General features: G+C 50.8%; 1 protein-coding gene and 1 non-coding gene across 2 annotated transcripts in view; one reads left to right on the top strand and one right to left on the bottom strand.

Annotated features, from left to right (window-relative positions):
- The window catches only part of LOC119441817 (uncharacterized), a 177,375-nt gene that overhangs the window by 94,307 nt on the left and 58,156 nt on the right, over nt 1–24,912 (bottom strand). The window lies entirely within an intron of this gene.
- On the top strand, nt 11,683–11,757 carry Trnap-ggg (transfer RNA proline (anticodon GGG)). Its single transcript has one exon. It is a non-coding gene; the product is annotated as a tRNA-Pro (tRNA).

Here is a 24,912-nt window from a genome sequence, read left to right as displayed (position 1 = left end):
TGACCGCGGAAACTCGCTGTGGAAACACCAGAGTGAGAAAGCGCGCCAGCAGCAGCGGGCAAATTGACCTTCGCGCTGTCTCTCGTCTCGTTTCAACGCGAACTAAACGTCGAAAGCACAGCGCATACGAAGCTAGCGGCACTCGGCGCGCGCACTTCGCCCGCATCGCAGATCGCTTTCAAGATACGGCGGCCACGTGGCCGCGCTGTGAGCAGCAGCCAATAGAGCAACGCAACCCGCTTCCCTCTCGGTCACCTCGCCCCCGTGCCTTGCGCGCGAAAGAAGACCGCGCGCTTCCGGCCTGCCTTCCTCCCTCGCGCGCGTTACATCGAGCCGCGATTGCCGGCTCACGCTCGCACGCTTTCACTCGCACGCACAGCGCATGACGCGCGGCGACGATTTTATCGCCATTGGACTTTATACGGAAGCTCAAGGCGACGGCAAAAATGCGCTTGGAGTGTCCACAAAAAATGCTATTGCAATAAGATGCGTGCATTATTTGTCGCGTATAATATATATACCACCTTTCTGCGATGACTGCCTCGCAGTATTCAAGAAAATATACGACATTCGAGGCAAAAGGATAGCTTTTTACTGAGCAGGCTTTCATAGCAGCCACAGACATCAGAAAATGGGCGATTATTATTAAATAACGAAAGCCCGTTATTTACAGTATGGGGTGTGTATACCGTGGTTAACGAAAGCCCAACTTTTTATATATACGTTAAAGCGTTTTTAACCAGGTTCTACCGAGATCTTGCAACTGTACGTGCCCTTGGCCATTATTACCACACTCCACTTTTGCGATGGTTCCGCATCATTAGCTGTACGGAAACAACAGAGAAAGGCCAACGTCACGTTTACAGAGAGAGTTTCCGTCAGCTTTGCGCTGAGCTCGTTTCCTACGAGGTCACGGCAGTCGAGCTGAGCTCATTTCCGGGTCTCCCCCCTTCACAGCTTGCCTTCCGACTCCACAAAAAATACGTAAACGAACCATTCGTTGCGACTATAATATAACCACCGAGGGCCGAGCGCCGCCGTCCTCGAAACGTGAGTCGATACGAAGTTCGAAGCGCGCGAACGAAGAGTGTCAATCCGCGTCGCATTCTCGCCTTTCCACACGCGAATCGAGCTCAGCAGCAGGTAGGACACAGACGCGTCTCACTCATCAGCGTAATTCACGCGTCAACGCGTTGTCGCCTACATACGCGCAATACGCGAGTTCGTGAGCAGAGTGCGACGCTCTGTATAAGCAAGATTGGCAAGCATCTCGAAATGCATCATCCGCTCGTGCCAATGGCCATCGCTGGTTCTCTTATACGAAGGAGCGAGGAGAAGAGGGGAGATTGCTCGGGTAAATCGCTATCGAGGAGCAAGCATGAAAGTGACGGACACGCCAACGGCCCCGTTCGCAATCAGCGTGGCATGCAGCACCTCGCGTCCGGCCCACCGAAACAACGGGACTCCCTGCAACGGTGCCTGAAGGGACACGTTGCCGGGTCTCTTCGCCACGCGGATCATAACGATTGACGGACGGGAGATGAGGAAGCAGGGAGGGTCAGGCGGCGGGCTCTGGTGCTTACGCAGCAGCAGTCGAGGGAAAGGGAATCATCGCAACCGGTGGTGCAATACGGAGAAGACGCGGCCACGACGAAGTAAATGAAACGCCGGTCATTGGGGGGACGGGGGGGGGGGGGGAAGGGGGGGGGGGAACAAGGGCCGGCTGAGCGGGTCAGCTGGGCTTGGAGAGCGTTTCTTCTTCCCTCGATGACACGCTGCACTGCGGCCGTGCCAGAAAGCGCACGCCCCGTGCGCTCACGAGTTGCGAATGTCGGTGTCGGCTCGCGCAGTGGGAGACGACTGACCGAAGAAGCGCAGTGTGTAAGCGTGCGGATGTGTCGCAAACGTTTCTCGCCGTTGCGGGTATCTTACAGCGGGCGCGACGACGAGTAATGGGGCCGCCGACGGCGGAATAAAAGTTGCGTAACCATTTCTTTTTTTTTTTTTTTTTACCCTTTTTTTCCCTCTATACTTGCGCCCGCGATTCTCGGTGACACAGGCCTTCGTCGGTCGATGTACGCGAGAACGTTCTTGTTTTTGTTTCGACCCGTTCCTTCGTCTCGAGAGGGATGATGGTCGGGGAAACGACCGACGCGACGCGTATACGATTAACGCGCTGTCACAACTTCAGGCGCCGGCGAGTGCATCGGGCTTGAGCTGATATGGCACGCGTGCCGGCATATTTATCCTCGTGTGTAGAGGATTAATTGATTCTCGGGGTTATAAAGTCCCAAAGGAACAATGAGTCCATGAGGCGCGCCATGCTGGTGAACTCCCGATGAACTTTGTTAACCTGGGGTTTCTTTATAACGTGCTGCTAAACCTAAGTACACGAGCGTTCTTGCATTTCACCCCCATCAAAATATGCAATCTTACCCCCTCGACTTCGTGGTCGGAAGCGGCAAAAGCTTTTTAAACTAAATTGTTACCAGCACCCTTACAGCAAGCAAACGGACTACCGTTTCCCCCAAATTTCTCAATGTGCGCCCACATGCTGCCCAAAGAGCAAAACATACACGAGAGACTTTGCACGAACGATCCACTTGCCTCGAAAAAAAAAATGAAATGAAATAACGAAATCTCTCTTGCACATTGCGTGTTGGCTCATACCACTTGTATACGAGGCCGCTCTCCCCAAAATACCTCTTATAACGAAAGGTTTCCTCTCACTTCGTTATAACAAGTATATGGGCCCGGGGGCCTATTGCCATACACTATACGTGGAATATATAGTACACTCTACGCAGGCTTTCACGCATGCATACTAGTTTGTTCTGTAACAAGCAAGAACGCGGCGTGCCGTTCTGTCTCGGTGCGCGGCGGGAACGCTCGGCGCAGCGGACCGAATGCGCGCGATTTGCATTGATCTACGATGGCAGGTTCGCAGAAGAGAGGACGGAGAGACCGGCATACGTCTACGGCGCAGGCCTTTTCCTTCTCGTCCAAACCCTGTTCGCTTGGCCAATGAAAGGCGCAGCCAGAACGTTGCCGTGCAGGCCGACGCCGCTGTACTGCTGCGCGAAAGAACCTCGCACGGACGTCATCGTCAGTGTACAGGCGCGGCAGCCCAGCCGCAGCCATTCGCTTGTGCACCCTTTTTTGATCGTTTCCAGCGGCACCACTGTCGGTTCGCGTTACTTCCTGTTTAATTAACTATTCGAAATTATACACGGCGCAAAATAATTTAACGCGATGATTTTGTGCGCGAACGCGATTGCTTGAGTATACCTCTCCATCAGCGGCCCAAGAAAAGCGCGACATAAGAAAAACTATCCAAAAGACGTTAGCGTTTGGAATAATGCTAAAGGCCTGGTTCTAAATATCTAGGTAGTCTAGCTGCTAAAACAGTTGTCATGTTTACAACGCTTGGTTCAAGACAGAATCTCGGTGTTACATACCCGGAAGTACATATCTGCCATGAGGTCAAGTCGAGTTCAATTTAGATGTTCAATGGCTCCTTATGCACGCATATGCATTTCCGAATACGGGGGTTGGTTATGTCCAGATGTGCCATATATACGAACATTTTGCCAGGACAGTGAGACATCACTACACAGAAATCAGAGAAATCTGAGACCTGCCGATGGCGAACACACGGCCGGCCCGATCGTTAAGTATACCGTCTAATCGGCCACAGCCACGAGTACACTCAGCGTTTCCAACAATGGGCAGTGTACTGCGAATGCTGCTCGGATCAAAGAACGCCGATAGCCGAGGACCATGCGGCCATTCTAAGTGGTCGGCCCGGTACAAAGTGAACACGCCGGATGTCACCCTTCTTCCGATACGGAGAAAATGCGTAGAACACGGAAACACCGGCCGCGGACAATCTACAGACGTATTTGCCCTTCGTCTCCGCGGTGCGTTCGTCGCTCATTCCGGGCGGAAAGCGAAACTGGTCGGAACGTGGACGACCGAGGTAATTTGCCTAGAACGGCGAGGAGACGACTCGACGCGTCGTCGCTGACGTCCCCTAATCTCTGCTTCACCGGACGGCGCCGTTGAACGACGAAGGGGTAAACAGGGGGACGTTACAAGGTCTCTAAAAACCACCAGACTTCTCTACTTCGTCATTATTTTTTTTTTTTGCATTTGTTTCTATTTTTCAAACGAAAACAGCAGCCGCGCGCGCGGCTGTTTTCGTTCTCGTCAGCGCCTTCTTCGAGGCGTCACCGGAAGAAGACGAGCTCCACTCGTGTGCATATATCGCACCCCGACGACGAAATCAAACAGGCGCCGAGATTCCAGAGAAGCGATACGAAAACACGCGGAGCGCCGGCCTTCTGAGAACCCCCCCCCCCCCCCCCCCCCAAACAAAAATAATAAAAACCAAAGAAAGGCACCGCAACAGACGCGAGCATGCATATAATACATACATGTGCCACACGAGAAACGAGCTGGGGGAAACAGGAGAGGATGAACAGGGTATATAATGTGGGGCGCAACTGACTGGCCGCAGAAATTGGAACCCCAGGAGGGACGCGTTGTCTTATATTGATACAAAGCCAACAGTCCGTACGAGGGGCGTACAGTCACAAAATGAGTGTGGCCGGAACACGAGCCGGCACGGTCGTTCCAGCTTCCGAGAGGAATGGCTACACAGATGGCGAAGAGGAGGAGAAGGAGGGATCTTGAAAAGCGGGAGTTGAAAGGAGTTGAAGCCGAGGGAAGGCGAGGAATTCTGTGCGAGACCCTATATATAGAGAGAGAGAGGAGGGGGGGGGGGGGACAGAAAAAAAAGAAAAGAAGTCCAGAAAAGAAAAACAAAATAAGCAAGAGTGGTACACAATAAGAACATGATTGTCGAGTGCCGATGGAAGGAGAGAAGGTGTTCGCGACCCTGCGGGAAGCGGCGTCAGCCGGTCGTGACTAACGGCGAGCGAGGCTGGAGAAATCTTGTTTACAAAAGTTGGCGACGGCGGCATTGGCGGCCATGCGCCCAAGAATGTTCGCAGGAGGTTCTTACCGCGGCTTGAGTTGCTGCCGCCGCCCTCCAAGAATGCATCGCGGTGTATACAGGCGAGAAAGTATGCAGCGAATCTTTTATTTCAAGGGCACCGCCTTGAAACACACGCGACAGTGCCTATATATAGATATCCATCCTCCACTTCATAACAACGTTCAGTTAGTCCTCCGAGTTGGTTACGAACAAACAACTTCTCTCTCCTCGTGTAAAAAATGAAAGGTGTTACAGTGCAACACACTACAGATCTTCATTGCGCTTTTGTTTATCTTACATGCATTTCGTGCCGAGCCGTGTGCCATTTCACGTCTTTGTAAAAAACAAGGACCACTACGTTAAGGTGCTACCCGCCGTGGTTGCTCAGTGGCTATGGTGTTGGGCTGCTGAGCACGAGGTCGCGGGATCGAATCCCGGCCACGGCGGCCGCACTTCGATGGGGGCGAAATGCGAAAACACCCGTGTACTTAGATTTAGGTGCACGTTAAAGAACCCCAGGTGGTCCAAATTTCCGGAGTCCCCCACTACGGCGTGCCTCATAATCAGAACTGGTTTTGGCACGTAAAACCCCACAATTTAATTTTTTTTTTACGTTAAGGTGCTACCAAGTCCATGTTCCCCGTGCGCGTTATGCCTATAAAAGAACGCCCTGCGCGATGTTTGGGCTGGCAAGATATGCCGAACAATTTTGGGAGTACTACAGTTTATGACATACACGTCCCGATATTGCTGCCACCACCGCTGTGGTTCTGAACTGAGGGCGCCGCCCCTGGTGTATATATATATATATATATATATATATATATTATTCCTCACCATGTCCGATAAAAAAAATGAAGTTACCCTCTCTCCCAAAGGACGGGTTTCCAGTACCCGATTTTGATAAAGTTGATTCATTCATTTACTGTAGTAAGGAAAAGTTCATTGTTTATTAGCTGCGAGCGACAGTATATGGCAAGTTTAGCTACTGGCGCTATTTCGTTTCGGTTCGAGCGCTTTGACGCGCGCGGCGCGCAATAAACGTTAAACATCGTTCCTCTATGTAGGAGGAGGCGACGTACCGCATCCTATATACAAGCCCCGCGCTGCACTTACACAGAGATATGTGTCAGGAGCGAAGACCGCCCGCCATACTGCACTAAACCAATGCTTAGCAGTTTACGAACAAAAGAAACCCTGATGAGTACACATTTCGCAGCTATACGTATACACACTGCAGAGGCAGCTCTCGACGTCCACTGGTCTCTAAGAGAAGAAAAAAAAAAAGGAAACAGGAGGAGGGTCGAACTCCACTGTTCTCAAAGCGCAGCAGAGAAGTAAGGAAAGGGAGAGAGGGAGAGAGAGCGGGCAGGATGAAGTGTCTCGACGGCGTCACGGTGTTACGCCATAACTGCCATTAGGGGGAACCGTTAGCCGGTCATTCGAGAATAGGAAGGCAACCGAGCGCCCCCTCGGCTGCCGCGGCGCGTCTCATAAACATCATTTTCAAAGTGGGGCAGGGTCGCTCAAGTGTGAGAGCGCAGCCGTGCAGTCTCCACCGTCGTCCACACTGCTCCTTCATTAACGTAAACACACACACACACGCACGCACTCAACACAAAAGTAGACATGCGCCCGCGTCAAAACAGAGTCGCCCACCCGCGATGTGCAGTCTCAATCCCGGCGTACGTAGCGAAATATCCGAGCGATGGAAAGCAAGAAATAACAAGAGACGCTCCTCGACGGTGGTCATCTTGGGAGCAAGATTCACTTTGGCGGGCGCCATTTTGGCCTAACTCGAGGAATGGCGCGACAGCGTTGGCGCGTCGCCTGTGTCTATATAGGGAGGGCGCTATACCGTGGTGTGGTATATGGAGCGTGGATAACGACGCCACGGGACGCCAATCTCGGCGAAGGCCAGCACGGCTGCAGGGTGAACCGCCTCGACGCCGGAGGCCATTACTCTTTCTTTAGAGCGCCCGCGTTTGTGCGCGTGTGTGTTGGCCCGCATGTGTGAGTATATATGCAAGTACGCGCGCAGCACGATTATACTCTTCGGGTGCTGTGCATCGCGAACGCCGAAGAAGGTTCTCGAACAACCTAAATTTCTACAGAATGAAAGTGCGTTTTTTTTTTTTTTTTTTTTTTTTTTTTTTTTGAGCAACCCGTCTGCGGAGGGATAAGCTGGGGCACCGGACCAGACATGACGCACACCTTGCACAAACAATAACGGCAGCAAAACGCGGGTTAACGATCGCATCTCCAAAGGAGGGTGTACCACATGGAGAAGAACAAACAAAAATATCGCAGTACACTATACGTATATGGAAGAACGCGCAGAGGAGATGCCACGGGCACAAAACTGAAACCGTCGTGTGCACTGCATGTGGCCCGCGGCGGGAGGCATCGTGCACCATATAGTATAAGGACCCTATTAGCGGGCCTGAAGGCGGGTGGTATATTTACAGCGCTACTCAGGCAATATTCCTTCCGGTTAACCTCCCTGCATGCCTTTCGCATCTCATTTATCTCTCTCTCTCTCTCTCTCAGCCAATATTCGCGACACGAGTGTCGCGGTATATAGCTTCCGATGTTTGACGATATAACAGGTGGAGGTAGGTCCTCATACATGAATCGCCTCGTTATATACAAGAGTACTACGTATGAACCGACCTTGGAAGAAAGAAAAAAAAAAGAGCAGATCTGTCCCATCGTATAGTTTACGTTCCTTCAAACACAACTGCAGGGAAACGCATCGTATGCGGTTTCTTGCAAGTCGCTATCTGAGGCCATTAAGAGGTCGCGGAACCGAGAGGATCATTGGCATCGCCCAGAACGCTATACACACAAGTGCACGGCGTGGCAACGGGGTGGCGCGGACCGACCGGAAAGGAGGCGAGGCGCCGCCGTGTGAAGATATACGCGCCTGTCGTCGTCATCATCATCGAAGCTCGCGCCGCTTAGCGGTCGTCTTCGTAGCGGCGACAACGAAAACTACGCGCTGAGTCAGCGACGACGGCACCATCCCTCGAGCATGGATGAGGCCGCCGCACTCCCAAGAACGAGAACGCCCAGACCCCGGAGCACGGCGGACGAAGCGAGAGGGGAGGGAGGAGAGATGAGAATAAGCGTCCCATATGAGCGAGCTTGCTTCACATCACCACCGCAAAACCCTTCCGCACCGAAGAAGCAAAAGAGGCGTGCGTGTAGCGAGCGAAAACGCGGCGCACGTGGTGGATGTCTCTACAGTGCGCAAGTGATTCAGTCACCGCAGGACAGGGGGAGGGGGGGATGGTTGATGTGAGGAAGAGGCGCCGCCGTTGGTGATTACGCGAGGTCCCCGCTGCCAAGCCATTCTTTTCCTTCGCGCGCGCCTGCGCCGTTTGTCATGGAAGCTGTGACAGCCTCGCCGGCGTACAGAAAGGCGAAAGACGATTCGCCATCGCGAGCAAGCATGACTGAGAGGCTTGTTGCGTTGGCCGGCCTTATGTAGGAGAGCACGCCAGTGAGTTTCTCCACGCGGAGTCGCTACTGCGCGCGTGAATACTCCTGCATACCTTCGTCCCATATAACCATAAAGCGTGCGCCCGAGCTCAGATTTTTCTTCCAATCCACTCACCACGGTGGTTCAGCGGCTGTCGCGGCGAGCCTCTGACCACGAGTCGTCGGTTCAATTCCTACAGGGGCGAAATGCAAAAAAAAAAAAAAAAAAAAAAAGTCCGTGTAGTGTAGTTTTGACGCACGTTAAAGACACCCCCGGTGGTCAAAATTAATCCGGAGTCCTCCACTACGTCCGTCGTGAGTCATAACCCACCGGGCAGTTTCGAAACGTAAAACAGGATAATTTAATTTTACTTTTAAATATCAAACCGAATACATAATGCGACAACAGGCATTCCACCACGCGTGCTCTGACCAACAATTCGTAGCAAAGCCCAGCTATGCAGTTTCTTTTTCAACAAGCGACCGGGACAAGGACACCCGATACTCCGGCGTCGTGCGCCACGAACGCGAAGTTCTTCCTCGAGCAGCAACAGCACGAGGGCCCCCGCGCATACCACCCACAGCGCGTGTGCGCATATGCGCGAACGCTCGAAGGCATCGCGATTTCCTCGCAGTGTGCATGTATATCGCGGCTGCGATGCGCGCTGCCGCGCATCAGTCGTGCGCACACACGGCGCGCGAGAAGACAAGACACACACACGGCCGGAGGAGACCCCAGCGACGGCGGACGGCCTAGTTTCCAACAGCGGTGGGAGGTGGGGAAATGGATGGCGCGGGGTCATTTTCGTTTCTTCTTCCACGACGTTCTTCGTTTCGCGTGTGTATGTGTCACCGCGCATCGACGAAAGAGCGCAGCGAAGGAAGAGAGGGGGCCACTAGCTCACGGCGGCACAAAGGAAAGCCGCACCGGCGGTGTGATGGCGTCATGCGGAGAAGCGCACCGCTGGACGGACGCGTGGGCAGCGCTAACGGGACCGTGAAACTGGCTCCCTCTCGGTGGTGGTGCTGCTGCTACCCCTCCTCCTCCTCCTCCTCCTGCATGCACCGACGCCCGTCGCTCACTCATCGCGCATCCGCGCTGCCATACCCCTGCCCCCCCCCCCCCCCCCTTCCCCCTGTTCATCACTTCCTCCGCGATGGCGTGCGCGCACTGTGTAACAGACCGCACGTGAGCCGCCTTCAAAGCGGACGCACAAACGCTTGTTCGCACCGCGAGCTTGTATTATGTGGACACGCGATGGTCGCGTCATCCACTTCGACAGAGCTTCTCGGCCGCCCATAAGCCAGTGTGGCGGCGGCGGCGGCGATTGTTGCTCTTGGGGGCGGTGAGGTGTTGAGCACCGGTCAGCTGCCGCCGAATCGCTTCCTCCTTTTGCGGGCTGACTGCGCGCCTTCTTTCTTTCCCGCGTGCGCGTGGAAGCTGTACGAGTACAGAGGGCCTGGCTACATAGCTTGTTGTGCTGTGTCGATCCACCGTTCACAACAAATTCGCGTGGGCGCCTCTGCGGCCCGAAGAAACGGGATAACGCGTAGTATATATAGTACGTGCGCGTGAGCTCTCACGCGCTCGTATTATAACGCGGTCGCGCGCGTATTATTCATAGCAACTTATGCTTCGCCTTGGATGCCGCGAAGACTTTTTTTCGCGTTTGCCGTTTCGCGTTTGCCGAGGAAGTGCTCGACATTGCAAGGATATGACTGCGCCGCTGTGACTCGAAGTTCCTGTTGCTGACTGCGACTGCCAACACTGCTGGGCGCGCACTCACGGTACAGCGCTTCCTCGCATTCGTACACGTTACGTTGAGACGTACAACACAATACACAAGCACGCACAATGCCTATATACAGCGGTCAAAAAAAAAAAAAAAAAAACAGAACAGCGATACCAGCGTGAACTAAGCGCCTCGCCCAAAAAAAAAAAAAAAAAAATAGTGATCGTTCTATCAGAGAGACTAATTCTCAAGCATCGCTGTGTGTCACAAGTTGTAAAATCAGAACGCTCAGGATCATTCACGTCCCGGTGGCGAGGCTTTCAAATGTGTAATACACATAAAACCATGTTGTTGTAAACTACGGCTCTTCGAGCGTTGGTGTTCGACGGCGCAGAACTTAACTTTGCAACCTCAGGAAACCGAAACAGAATTACGGATCCTCTGTACTTGGGACGCGAATGTCTCAACGACACCATCATAATTACTCCGCACAACGACAACTATAGGTATTTGTGAGTCATGCATACCGTGAGTGCTATTGAGTAATGACAGCGCATATGTCTGCACAGCAGTCAAATGGGTACGTGATGAGAGTCACATTTCGAGGCTACGCATGCGCTGTTAATTTATTTTCCCCCACTTTTGGTTTCGTTTGTATTTCACGGCATAGATGGAAACACTCCCAGCGCCGCGAGGCCTTTCAGAGTATCGGCAATATCGATGTCTGGCAGGCACACGCACACATAAAAAAAAGTAATGATGATAAAGAAGACACTTTTACGCTGCGTTCAGTGTAAACCGAACCTGCTTGCGTAAGCGAAAACTGAACTGTTCGTCGAAGAGACTGCTGCAGACGGGTTTTGAGCACGAACGTGCTCAAGTGGCGATAACTGCGCGCCCATCTGGGTCTGGCATTTGCGAAAAAGATTCGCTGTTCTAGAGAGCGGGTACGCGTGTTTAAAGGCCCGCGCGCCTCTTCGTTATGACAGTCCGTCGCACGAAAGCGCATAAAACAGCTCGGAAAGCCAAGAGCGCACCCGCCGAAACACCGTGCCTTCTATTGTACGATAAGGTGCCACGTCAACTAAAGCTTCGTTGTATTACGCGTGGCATACTCGAGAGAGAGAGAGAGAGAGAGAGAGAAAACATACTTATTGAGCATACAGTTTAGTATATGTAGTACATGTATTTCAGGTAACCAGGCTTCAGATTTCCCTGAGCAGTGCCTCAAGCAGTGACCTCAAGATCAACTCCTGCTGGTCGAGAGGGCCGGTCGAGCCAAGACGGCGCATTAAAGGGAAACTGAGACATCCACCCAAATGGAGCAATTTGCTACAATGGAAACCCAACCGGATTCCTCGAAAGAAAGCCTCGCAGTTGAAGAAAAATTCGTCCTGGTCCGGGACTCGAACCCGGGAACCCCGGGAGTTGTCGACAAATTCGACTTCGCCCTGCCATCTGCTAGCCGCCTGGTTAGCTCAGATGGTAGAGCGGCTGCCCCGGGACGGCGGTGGTCCCGGGTTCGAGTCCCGGACCAGGACGAATTTTTATTCAACTGCGAGGCTTTCTTTCGAGGAACCCGGTTGGGTTTCCATTGTAGCAAATTGCTACATTTGGGTGGATGTCTCAGTTTCCCTTTAATTACTTATCTCCAAGTAGCGGATTTCCGCTGAACTATTACGTTATAAGACGGCGCATGGCATCATCGCCACGTCAGCGAGTCGCAACTTCAGATGTAGGCGTTTGTGGAAGTGATGGGCACAGCACTTGTGCGCGTGCACAGCTAGCGTTCTTCCCTCCTCCTTTTTTTTACTTCATTTCTTATTATACTCCTTTCCATGTGAAGGGATAGCAAACCGAACGCGCGTCTGTACAGTAATTAAGCTTCAGTATGTTCTTACTTCTCTCCCTCTCTTTACAGAAAACACAATGCTATCTATCTATCTATCTATCTATCTATCTATCTATCTATCTATCTATCTATCTATCTATCTATCTATCTATCTATCTATCTATCTATCTGTCTGTCTGTCTGTCTGTCTGTCTGTCTGTCTGTCTGTCTGTCTGTCTGTCTGTCTGTCTGTCTGTCTGTCTGTCTGTCTGTCTGTCTGTCTGTCTGTCTGTCTGTCTGTCTGTCTGTCTGTCTGTCTGTCTGGTCTGTCTGTCTGTCTGTCTGTCTGTCTGTCTGTCTGTCTGTCTGTCTGTCTGTCTGTCTGTCTGTCTGTCTGTCTGTCTGTCTGTCTGTCTGTCTGTCTGTCTGTCTGTCTGTCTGTCTGTCTGTCTGTCTGTCTGTCTGTCTGTCTGTCTGTCTGTCTGTCTGTCTGTCTGTCTGTCTGTCTGTCTGTCTGTCTGTCTGTCTGTCTGTCTGTCTGTCTGTCTGTCTGTCTGTCTGTCTGTCTGTCTGTCTGTCTGTCTGTCTGTCTGTCTGTCTGTCTGTCTGTCTGTCTGTCTGTCTGCTATCTATCTATCTATCTATCTATCTATCTATCTATCTATCTATCTATCTATCTATCTATCTATCTATCTATCTATCTATCTATCTATCTATCTATCTATCTATCTATCTATCTATCTCCTTTTGTCCCAATTTCCACTTCCTCTATAGTAACACATCGCAAGCAGTTCTAACTTCCCCGTCTTCATCCATAGGCCTTTCCTCTTCGGGTCTCCATTTTCCGTTACGCCTCAATGCGATACACATGGTATGCTGTTATAAATGTCAGATGAAGCAGCGCAAGAAAGGAACACGACGAGAGTGCATCGAGGTGCGCGCCAGCACAAGCACACCTCTCAATGTTTTGAGCAGAGGAAATGAAAGAGCTCTTCTTGCGCAGTGCCGAAATATGCTAGACAGTGCCGTCTCCCTGTCGCGTACCAAATTAACGTATCGATAATTCCACCCACTCCTCCGCCCACTGCTTCTTCCAACCGTTTATTATAATAACTCGAGCGCACAACGCACTAAATTTTTTGCTTGAAAGCCTGCGAGTAAATTATTACTTCCACAACGCACACATGTGCTAGAAGTCACATCGGTTAAATTTTCGCTCTCGAAGAAATGTCGTGCCCGCCATAACTCGCGTAAACAAGGACAAAAGTTGTACGGGACTTAATACTAATGAGGCGTTATTCCTCACAGGAAAGAACAAGTCGTGTGCACGTTCTTTTTTCGGCGAGTGAGATACACCTGGGTTAGCTAGCGGTTTGTCTCGTTATTTAGTGCTTGTTCTTTCCGTATACGTCGCTTCGAGCGGGCAATACTTGTATACCGTGACTTCTTGACTGCGAACGTTGGGCGCCCGTCCCAGGATTCTCCTTTACTACAGCTAAAGTCCTCGTTAACAAGCGAACGTTGCCTTACAAAACGCAACCGGCCTGCAATATGGCGCAATGCACTAGTTTCTAGTCTCCCGCGAATGGAAAGAACATAGAAAAACATAAAGATACAAAGCCGTCCCGCAAAACTGGCACGATTTCAGATCGCTGTCGGTGGCCCAACTCTTGTCACCCCTCCGGCAACTCCTTTCAAGTTAGTGCTGCCTATATATGGAACCAAACTAACGGGCAATGCGGGAGGGGGAAAGAAGAAGACGCGGGAGGGGGGGGGGGGGGGAGGCTCAATATGGTGCGGAAAGATGAAGGAGTGAGATGGACGGACGACCTCCGCAGGAAACAATGGCGAGACGCCGGCAGTGAATCAGCGACCGGCAAAGCATGCAGTGCTGCGCAATTGACAGAACGGGCGCCGTCAGGAGCAACAGAAGAGCGCAGCGAGAAACGAGCGGGTGCGTGGCGTCGTGAAAACGAGGAACCGCGCGCGAAGTGTCTTTCGCGACAGCGTGCAATGCCGACTAACAAGGAAGACGACCAACGACGGGGAGCAGCGCAATGGCTCGCAATTGAGAGGCACCGAAAGTGAGCGCGCGAGAAAGCCCGCGATCGAGTCCGTCCGTGCACAGCGCGAATTATAGCCTCCGAAGAGCTATGGGACTCTCCGGAAGGTACTCGCACGGCAAACACTTCGCTGGTGAGCGGACCATGTTGAAACATCAGAATGGGCGAAGAAAAATATATACAGGGTGTTTCAGCGAACACTTTCAAAATTTATTTAAGGTTGCCTGTGGCAGATAGCCCAATTCTAGTTAATCAGCTGGTCTGCTAGAAGAGGCGGACATTACTTGCACAACAGATTGAAATGCATAATCGACTAATCAACAAAAATTAACTAATTAGGTTTTTAACTAATTGCCTGATGGCCCATATTGCAATTTACAAATTGTAGCCGGGGAGCTCGCAAGGCAGAACCACTTGGAACGAATTCTCAGGATGACACCAGTTTCGAGATATTAATTCCCGAACTTTGCTTAAAAATGCATAGGCGTTCCAGTTAATTTTGTGCTTCAATGCATAAAGTGCCGTTTTGTTAAGAAACTAACTGGAACGCCAATGCATTTTTAAGCAAAGTTCGGGGATTAATATCTCGAAACTGGTGTCATCCCGAGAATTCGTTCCAAGTGGTTCTGCCTTGCGAACACCACGGCTACAATTTGTAACTTGCAATATCGGCCATCAGATAATTAGTTAAAAACTTAATTAGTTATTTTTTTAATAATTCGATTATGCATTTAAATTTCTTGTGCAAGTAATGTCCGCCTCTCCGAGTAGACCAACTCATGAACTATAATCTGCCACAGGCAACCTTCAGGAATTTTTGAAAGTGTTCGCTGAAACACCCTGTATAAATAAAATCAGCAGACTTCAGTTGTTTACTGCGACAGCGCAGCTGTCCCCCAAAGCGGACACCGACAACATATTCTTTGCGATGCGCCACGCGATGCGCACAACGTCGTCTTTGTCCGCTATATAGTTTTGCTTGCCACGGTCTCCGAAATGAATGCACAGTAGGCACCACTCTAGAATCATGCGTAGTGCACGAAACCCCGCACAAATTGGCAAGTGTTAATGTTGCGCGTTAGCTCAGCAGTTGCGCGTGCGTTCGTTTTGTCAGTTTTGTCAGCTTCTTTTTTCTTTTTTCCTATTCTCTCCAGCGAATTGCACCACGGAATATACTTTTTACTCCCGAAGCAGCGCCAAAAAAGAAGTTCCCGCCCAGGCAAGCGTACGAAAGCGGAAGCGACGTTTAAGTTCAGTTCAGTTAAAAAGCGCCGACGTTCCGCCGGTAGCGTATGTGTACATATCCGCCCAGCTTTACGTCACCTCCAAACCGGAACGAACACAAACAAGTCCAGCAGACGGGGTGGGAAGGGAGACCGCAAGTAAAGCGTCGCGAGGGCCCACACGGCCCGCACAACGACCGGAAAGGCATCCCAAGCACGCGTTCCAGCGGTCGAGTCGCTATCAACGAAAAAGACTGTCGAAATCGCGGCCAGACACCCACCCTCCCGCGCCCGCCTTCGCAGCACGCTATGTCCTCCTGGACCCAACTTCGAGTATACGCCCGTTTCCTCCCCCCCCTCTCTCTCTCTCGTCTCCTCCTCCTCCTATAGCCTTCCAGCGTCTGTCGCACAAACACGGGAAGGAGACAATACAGAGCATGCACGAGAAGGATGTTGTTCTAGGAGTCCTCTTCCTCCGGTTCCCGCAAGTGTACACGTGTTTCTCGGGCCGCTGCTGCTGCTATCGTCCGATCCTCTATCTCTCTGTCTTCTCTTCCCACCCACCCGCGCACTCTTCCTTTAAAGCGCACACGCGTGTTACGCAGACGAGAAGCCGAAGGGGCTTCTCGCTGAGGAGATGGAACTTTCTTCGTTGCTTCTACTATGCTACTGCACTGTCAAGCCAGTCCGGACTTGGACCACGGCAACAGTTTCGTCCTCTACTGTACGCGCAGCCTCCCCCCCCCCCCCCCCGCACACACACACACACACACACGCACACAGCACGCACACACACACACACACACACACACACACACACACACACACACACACACACACACACACACACACACACACACACACACACGCACACACACGCACACAAAAAGTACATATAACATTTTATTCTTAGGTTGTCACAGACTGTAGATCCAAGAGAGAGAGAGAGAGCAAGGAGAGGAGACGCAGGGCGGTCAACCAGACGAGCATACGGTTTGCTACCCTACACTGGGGGAAAGAGAATGAGGAAAGGAGAGAGCGAGTACTGAGTGCACGTGGGATGATGCACAGGAACACTATAAGCGGTCTCTTAAACCGGTGCACTTCAAGAAGTGTACTAGTGCTGGAAGTGCACCAGTGCCCGAATCGCTTTTTGTTCCAGTGACGGGTATTGATTCAAGAATTGCTATAACATCATTCAAGCTGCACTCGCTTAAGACGATCTCCGGAAAGAGAAACGCAGCTCGGGGTGTATCTACGAAGCGATGAAAAACACGTCATTCGCGCTTGCGCAACACGCTTATTGTTTTCTTTTCCTTCCTCCCCCCCCCCTTTTTTTTTTTTTTTTTTTTTTTTTTTTTTTTTTTTTTTTTAAGCGACACTGCAGTATACTTTGAACCTCGCGCTGTGAGCGCGAGACGTCGGGTGCGCGTGAGCATCGGTTTCGACGACGCACTTGGCGTCTCTCTGAACGCTAATATATACACACGGCGAGCCGTCTCCGACGAGGCCCAGCCGAAGGCCTGCCTGCCTGTACAGCACACGCTTGCGTTCAGTCGTAACGGGAGAAGCGCGAAGGGCTGAGAGAGAGAGAGAGAGAGAGAGAGAGAGAGAATGTGTTTACGTGACAAGAGGAGCCGGGAATGTCGCGAGGGGAAAAAAATGAAGCCGACCAACAAAACAAACAGCGCCGGAAATCAAGCGAGGCGATCAAGGTGCGCGCGAATTTTCAGTCACGTGTGCCTCACTCACGGACGTCGCACATGTAGCCGCGCCGCTATGCCGGTTTGTTTTACTCCGTGAAATAATTTATTCGGGATACGCATAAGAGTGTTGGAAAAAAGGCTGGCCATGAGTCAGAAAATAAATACATACATTTAAACGAAAAGACGTACTCTAGACGTACTCAACGTCATCGGCATCATGAAGAAGCGGCGTATACACCTCCGTATACACCATGAACGTAGTAAGGTTTATAAGCGTGCGTCAACGGCCTGCATCTCAAAAGCACCGTTTTGAAAATATCCTCGTGAAGGCGAGAGAGATTGTATACCTTCTTCCTCGATAGTCGTAATGTTTGTTTTGTTATTGCGAATAATTTGCAAGCCGCAATGTTTTCTCGGTGTTCACCACACACGAGTTAAAACAGTGGTATAACGCTGAAAACACTAACAGCAAGAAAATTACTCCCCATTAAGGATTCCATTGAATAGATGAATAGATTGGTTCCAAGTGGATTGACCTCGCAAGCTCGCCGGCTACAATTCGTAAATTGCAATACGTGCCGTAAAGTAATTAATTAGGAAGTCATTTTTTTTAATTTTCGTCATGTTAACTGATTATGTGTTTCAAGTAAGGTCAGCCTTCTTGAAATAGCCAACTCAAGGCCTTCTACCTGCCACAGGCGATTTTTTTAAAATTACGTAATGCTTAACAATGGCCATCCCGTATAACGCAGGCAGATATTCCGCACTGCGAGCTGGATGCACATTCAAGAACAATTCTTCTCAGGCAGCGACGCAGCTACCGAAATCGGCGATTTAGAAAGATCGCCCTATACCAGCTGTACCAAGCGCATATATAGCATAGCTTCTCCAGCATACGCTCGACGGATGCCCGCGAGGTTGCGATGTCCCCAACGCATCGACCCCAGATGTGGCAAGAAGTTGACCGCGATCGACGGGCCTTGAACGAGCCGAACATTTCCGTGGCGAAACAGCTGACACGAACCTCCCCCGCAGTATAGTTACGCGCCGTATACCACGCAGTACGAGAAGAAACCAGAAAGCAGGGAAAACTAGGCGCACGCAGATTACGCAATGTACAGTCAAGCGAGGGCAGCGCAGTGGATACGAACGACTCCACGACCACGACATCGGCCGCTCACGAAGAAGAAAAAAAAAGGAAGTACTGATGCCGAGAAAAGAGAGAGAGAGAGAGAAATTGTAGTGCGTTAAGAGCCCGTCGCGTGGAAGCACAGACGTGCACGTGCGCCTCTCCCCAGTGAGGACTGGCACAGCAAGCGCACCACCCTGAGCGGCGCAATCTCACGCAGGCACCGCGGGAGGCAGATTGCCGAGCTTTGGGCTTGTACACGCAGCACTGGCCAAAGGGACACGCGAACCGCCGCTGGGCACAGAACAAGTGGTGGCGACGGTGGATCCGCGTTGCGAAACCGTGCCGTCTTGTACTATAGTATACGCGTTTTTTTTTTTTTTTCTTCTTTTTCTCAAGCCCTCGGCGCGCGGTCGACTATACGTCGGTTCTCACAACAGAGTCCTTGCCGAGCCAGAGACGAGGGCGCGCAACTGCTGAAGATCCTTTTCTCTCGGTATATAACCCGCCGACCACCAGCCGAGCGTTTCACTTTGTCCGCGCTCAGGCGAGCGAAACGCCACCGCAGCCGCCGCGCTTTCGGGGCCCACCCTTTTTGCTTTTCTTCGCGATCCTTCTGGTCTGCCGAGCAGCCGGGTCCCCGTACGCCGCGTCGGGCTGTGTAAACCACGGCCCGCCCACCAGACCCGCGCTCTTAATGAGGTCTTAATTAACGCAACGGAGTTACTGGACATGGGGCGAAAAATGCGGAGGGAATGGGCCGCAGGTCTATGTGCACACAGTGTGAATCACACTTGTCTATATACGGAGTGGACAAGCGGCCGGCTTCGGAGTGCGCCTGCTTTGCCTGGAGGTAGCCGCTGGGTTCCGAAATCTGGTGGTTACGGTATACATATATAGTGTCCCTGTATTGGCTCACGGTATACAGGAACACAGATTACAACTTGCACCTGCAAATTTCCTAACTTCATCAGCCCACCTAGTTTTTCTGCCGTCCTCGACTGCGCTGATAATGATGACGACGATGATGATGATACAGGAACACTAAGTTACGAGAGCATGGGGCGCGCATGTAACGCGCATGCCGCATGGCCATGCGTTGCCCTTTCGTGGCGACGCGCCGCGGTCTGCACTTTCCCTCGCGAGCGATCGGCGACCAAATCGGAATCTTCGCCACTCTATATATCGACCAGCAAGGTTCACACCATATATATATGATGACACCTGCCTGCACTCTTTACCGTCTATATACACCATCGCTATATCCCTGCCCTAAAGAATTCTCGTTTCTGAAAGAGATCCTAGCACCGTGTGCATAGTTTATAAACTTTAACTGCATGTATACGTATGCGCATGTATTTGTGCGTCGTTTTTGATTAAAACCATTCGTGGGAAGCTATAGGTCTACTCTGTCCACCATCGTGTTTATTCTATTTCTCCAGAACATTTATTGCGATTTGTTGCTTTTGTAGATTTTTTTTTTTCATTGAAACGACCCGATTTCGTGTAATACGAAAGCAAGTAAAATAGAGCACGCACGCAACGCTAATGCGGGATGAAAGAAAGAATATTAAGTAATCCCGACTTCGCTTTTCAATACCTAGCCCTAACATGAGCAATAAAATGACTAAAATGTTTTTATCTACGCAGGTATTATATATATACATGTACACATAGCATATGCAACATGCCGTTGAAGCACGCTTCTCCAGTGGTTACCGCACAAGGCGCGACGTAATTAGCCTCGGCGGCGATATGGTTCTGAAGCGCTTTGAACTCGATGCATCGATTCGACTTGCTACGCTCTCAAATCAAGCATTTCCTTCTTCTCCCTTATCCGGGTGAAACTGCAAATTACCGCTAACGAGCTTGGCAACGAGCAATTCACTTCGTGCGCGAGTCCATGAAATATATATATATATATATATATATATATATATATATATATATATATATATATATATATAATCTGCAATTTCAACAAGGTAATCGTATAAAGTATGTGCGCAGCAATGACGCAAAATCCTGCTTTAATTAGTCATTCTTGTTATCCTGTGAGTGCACGTATACCTGGGCCTTGTATTCATAAATTTTTTTTTAATACTTATATACGCTAGACCAGTTCGTAAGAGCAAATGCCAGCCAATGCAACCGCGCACTTTACGCACGAGAAGTTTTGATAATCCGACGCCCCAATGTTTTCCGCAAGTTCCGCGAGTTTTCAGCGACTTATCGATCCTCCTACATAGCGCAGTTCGATCGCGTTGCTCGTTCGCGCGAGCCAACTCGCGACAGCCGCCGTCGAGGTGGGCGCGCAGCAGCAAAGCGGCGTCGGCGGAGTCACGACCGCGCCAGAACGCGGCCACAAAAACACGCAGCTAGCAGCAGCAACAGCTCGCAGACAGACAGCTGCGCAGAGCCTCGAGTCCCAATGTACACGGCGCGATAAGCATGCGTCACGAGAAGATGGGGTGGGTGGGCATGCCAACAGCTTTTTGGCGAGCGTCGCTCCGTTCTTGTCGATACGCAACACGTCGTTTTATATACACGTATACGCTTCCTATTAAGCGCCGAAGAATTCGCTTGGTTTTTTTCTCGGCTGGAAGAATTATTTCTCAATGACTGGCAGCCTTCACTTCAATGTTATGAAGATGTACACATATTACGTACGACTGCAAGTTCATACGTATGCAAGTTCTGACGGGAGCTGAAAACGCTACTTGAACCGGTTATCTGCTTGCAATCTTTTAAAACTTTTTTTTTAATGCCTAACCATCCGACCACCACCCCATTTGCTTTTAAATATGCCACGTGTGTAAAGTTTATTCGGAAAATGTCTATATCGCTTACGAGAAACTGCCCTCCGGTGTTTGTTCGACACGCTTGAACAACACCAACCGCAAAACGCTCCATTGGACACTCTTAAAAAAACAAAACATATATAGATTTATTTGAATTAAATAAATAACACAATAAAAAATTAAAATTGACATTCGTCCCGTTGAATATTGCAGTTGCTTGCAGCCGCAAATCCAAATAGCGTAGCACATCTGTTTTATTTATTTATTTATTTATTTATTTATTTATTTATTTATTTATTTATTTATTTATTTATTTATTTATTTATTTATTTATTTATTTATTTATTTACTTATACTGCTACCATACATACAACATATCTGCATAAACTTTCACCAAGCCAAGCACGACATGAGGTGAAAACGAACTGTGAATTAAAGAAAAACAAAAACAAATTACCTCCCATGCTGCTCCGGCCAGCGACGACTGTATAAAAACAAACGCCACTCGGAATTACAGGCGCAATGACGTTCACGTTCAAGTTCTAAATCGTGTTATATATATAGGAGTGGTGGAAAGAACGAACTTCTCGAAGCTTCTTCCGGCGGCTGGTCAAACGGCCGGGGGCGCGCCTCAAAGACGGCTACACGTCCAATGAACGAGCGGGCGCGATGACGAGACGAACACAGTGAACTGCAGGCGAGGCAATTAGCGCTCTCCGCGCATCGGAGGAGAACAAAAAAGAGGAAGCGACACGTTTAATTGCGCGAGTTCCTTCGCCGCGTTTAGTCCGCTGATTTGCGCAGCACGGGGCAGCTGCGCACGAGGCCCGCAGACAGCGAACGAGCGCGCAGCTCATCAAACCGAAAGTCCGAGCTCGCGCTTTTCGAATGCTTCTCGGACTCCCATCCTTCCCCACCCCTGACCCCATCCGGGACAATCAATAAAGTTATTCTATCTCTCTCTCTCCGATCGAGTCCTCCGTCCCTTTCTTTCTTGCGCATTCGTTGTTCCGCTAAGACGCGCGGAAGGAGACCCACATATAGATTTGGAAGATGAAACGAACGGAGAGTATACGAAGGAAGGGAGTACTACGGCAACTCCTTTTGCAGTGTAATGGTGTAACTGCTTGAGTTCTTATAACTTCGATTTTCGCGAACGTGCTCGCTGAACACCCCCCTCCTGCCCCGCAACTCACAGGGAGAGTAAAACGTACTCCCATTATAGGATAGCGAAAGCATTCTAAAAACAATGTGATTAGCATATACATTCAACAAGGAGTGACTCCCATAAAGCGGAGTTTACGGACACTTTTTCTTCCTTCTATTTTTTTTTTTCTTGGAAAGTGCACGGTGTGATGCACCGAGGAACAGACGGTAACAAAACGCAAGAGGGTACATTACACGGCCATCACCCCGTGTGGAAAAGCAACAAGTATATACCAATACGGCGGATCGTCACTCTGGTGATCAACGCTTCCTCAGCACCTCGTCACGCACTCTTAGAACACACACACACACACACACACACACACACACACACACACACACACACACACACCACACACACACACACACACACACACGCACGGAAACAGCAGTTAGTCGCTGTGTTGGCGGTTGCTGTACGCTAAACTATATGCAACATCCGCGGGCTTGCGTTTCTATATTTCAAACAAGATAGAAAGAGAAACGCTCTAAACGCAGCTTATGGTCCTGCGCTTGCTATAGCGTCAGACGTACACGCACGCACGCATGCACACACGCGCGCACACACACGGGCCTAGATGACGCATGGATGCGAGCTTATACGAGCCAGCCAGCCAGCAAACGAGAGAGGCGTCAGAGCAGCATAACGAAAACACGTGCCAACGGCTAGCGTTTGGCTCAAAAGGAGCGCGCACCTGAGCCCGCCGCGAAAGACGCACATATAGTATACTATACGTGATGAGTCACTTCGCCATCGGAGCCAAGTGCGACGACGCCACACGACCAACGCACATGTATCAACAGCACCGGGGTCGGGACCCTTAAATCGAATGTCGATGAGAAACCTCAAATCGACTGCCGATTATTCGCTTTTACGCATATAGCTGCCTTCGTCCTTTCCGCAGCTGTGCATGCGCATTATGCGGCATTCCGTCGCCCGCGCGGCAGCTCCAACCGGCTTTGGTCCCGAGGTCCCGGGTTCGATTCCCCGGCATAGCAGACGTGCTTCGAGGCTTCGGTATGCGCCGGCATACTCTTTATATATGTAAGAGTCTAGAGAAGGCCCATACACAGACGTTCCTTCCAGGCACACACAAACCGTTCCGTTTCTTTTTACAAACTGTGCGTGCCCGCGCACAATTTTTGTCGAAAGTTTCGAAGCCATATTGCACCGCAAGTGTGACGTGACCTAGGGTTTTTTCGCGCACTGAGGCCCTGTGTAGAGATTTCGTCGTTCCAAAGCCCTAGAGAGTTTAAGGGGAACGGTGGTTGGGGCTCTGTAGCTGCCGGTCCCTGCCGCAGGGACCGGCAACACATATCTTGTGACGCACGCAGTATAAATTCGGGACCTTTGATAAAGCCGCTATGGACGGTGGTTGTCACCTGTAAACTCCAACCCGCCACCGCAAGGGATACATAGGCAAACATTCGAATAGTATCATCAACTATCTCCAAACCGACCGCACCACAGAACTAGTATGGGTCCCTGCTCAGTCGGGAAATGCCGGGAACGAGGCAGCGCACCAAACAGCCCGAGGCTTAACCAACCGGGCGGGGTGCTCCTCAGACTCGGTGGACCTCTAGAGCGAGCCAGCGACCATATTTAATGAACTTGCCAGATTTTTCAAAGAGGTTATAGAAAATCTATCCAGTTCCTAATAAGGAGCTATCCAGAGAACAGGCCACGATTTTATGTCAGATACAAACTGACTCTTTCCCCTGCCCACACAGATTGGCATATATTACGTGCGGACAGGTCGACCCAATTTGCCTAAATTGCGGCCAGAACCAACTGGCCACCCAAAATCATATCTTATGTGGATGCTCTGCCAAGCCCCCTCCGAAAAAACTACTTCCAGCTCCCTCGGAGGAAGCCTGGGAGGCCCTCTTAAGGTCAGAAGACAAGAGCGTCCAAGAAAATCTCACGACCTGGGCTCTGCAGGTCGCCTCAAGGCCACCTAGAGGCCAAGGCCTTCAGATCTACTGTCTGAAATTGTGAATAAAGTTTTATCCTCCTCCTCTTCCACTGCAGCCTCCTTCGGCAAGTCGATTTCCCCGCCCGATAGCGCGTTCGACTGAAGTGCGGCGCGACTTTAAAGCTAGCACAACAACAAGGAAGTCAATCTTTTCCGCACTGGGTGCAAAGTACACGGCACAACTGTCTTTTTTTCTGTGGTAGGCGTTTCCAGCTGCATCGCGGGCGTAGTACCTCCTCCGAGCGCTGCGCGGCAGTGTGTATACATTTAAGTACCGATCAAGCGAAATGGCGACTTTCGACACCGAAACCCCGGAAGGGGATGCAAGAACGGGCCGAATCACCGAAACAAGCGCGAATGGTTCCACGCGATATATATGTCTTCTCTCGCTAGCGCGCGCACGCCCGATAAAAAATAGTGGGTGCATTATACGGTCATCGCTTCCTAGGACTCGGCTCGTCTTGGAAGACCGCCCGCGATGGCATGCGGCGTTTCTGCGAATGGATGGCGGACGCGGCTACACACACCGCATGAGCGGGCACTCGATCAAGCGATGAGGCGGAGGGTACGGCACCGTTGCGAAACTGATCAGAAGCGGGGATAAGTGGGGAGAGTTGAAGAAAGAGCGGGGGAAAAACAAGAGAGAGAGGAACGTAAATAACGCAAATGCGACGTTCCTCCCGCGATGAAACACCCGAGAGAGAGAGAGAAAAAAAAAAATCACTTTCTCGGCACCGGAGTGCGTCCGTTGAAACGGGGTCA

This window comes from Dermacentor silvarum, chromosome 2, assembly GCF_013339745.2.
Source record: "Dermacentor silvarum isolate Dsil-2018 chromosome 2, BIME_Dsil_1.4, whole genome shotgun sequence".
In the NCBI taxonomy this organism is placed as follows: domain Eukaryota; kingdom Metazoa; phylum Arthropoda; class Arachnida; order Ixodida; family Ixodidae; genus Dermacentor; species Dermacentor silvarum.
Note: the sequence above shows the minus strand (reverse complement) of the source record. Positions and strands in the feature narration are given on the sequence as shown.